Source organism: Chrysochloris asiatica, unplaced genomic scaffold (genome assembly GCF_000296735.1).
Source record: "Chrysochloris asiatica unplaced genomic scaffold, ChrAsi1.0 scaffold00505, whole genome shotgun sequence".
Taxonomy (NCBI): Eukaryota; Metazoa; Chordata; class Mammalia; order Afrosoricida; family Chrysochloridae; genus Chrysochloris; species Chrysochloris asiatica.
The window spans coordinates 416,130-417,108 of NW_006409023.1; positions in this window are offsets into that span (position 1 = coordinate 416,130).

Consider the following 979-nt stretch of genomic DNA (forward strand, 5'->3'; position numbering starts at 1 on the left):
GCTTACAGGGAAGGCATTTTGCTAAAGGTCTATAGTCCCTGGATGTATTCATGAGATGCATTCTTAGATACATCCATGTTCGTACATGGTCCTCTAAAAAATGCATTGTATTTAATTTTAAGGAAATACCAATATAAAATAATCAATTATTCAAGTTACTATCTTTTTGCTTTCTTTAGGTTTTAAACTGTTTATTCATTTGTTTCTATTTAAAAATATATTGCAATGGACATGTATTGTTGTATATATGATTCAACGTTTCTCCATAATATATATCTAGGAATGCAATTCCTGTATTGAAGTGTATATTAAGTACCTTCTATAAACAACTACAAATATTTTTTGTCCTAGCTCTTTTATTAGTCACAACCTTTATTACCAATTTCATGTAAAGTTTCATATAGATGTTGCTGGTAGCATCTGGCCTCAGGTCCTAAACAAAATTGAATTTTCTATCTTGCATTTTCTTTGAAGATGTGCAAATTGCTGAAGGGAATCAGTTTGATATTAGTAAATGCATAGTTTAGAAACATAAGGGAGTTGCAACAACCTGGACAAAACCTTGGATAGTGGAAACCCTAGAGCTGATACATGAATGTTCCTTTCATTGATTTACATCAGGCAGATTGTTCTGGAATATCTGATCACCCAATTTGATAGATGTAACTATTTCTGTCCTTAGTATACTAAGCTTTAGTACATTAAGAGAATTAAGATGGTGGATCAAGTAGATGTGCAGTGAGGAGCTCCTTCAGAAACAATACAGAATACTGGACCAAGCAGGCTCAGGACATGGTGCTAGAACTCTAAAACACTTATAAAATAATATTTAGACGGTTGCAAGGCTTACAGATAGGGAAATTTGTGGCAGAATAAAAAATGCCATTGTTTTCTAATTCAAGACACTCAGCTGCTCTCAGAGCCACTATCTTGGGAAAGACCAAGCAAGAAAAGGATTAGAACAACCACAAATGCCTGA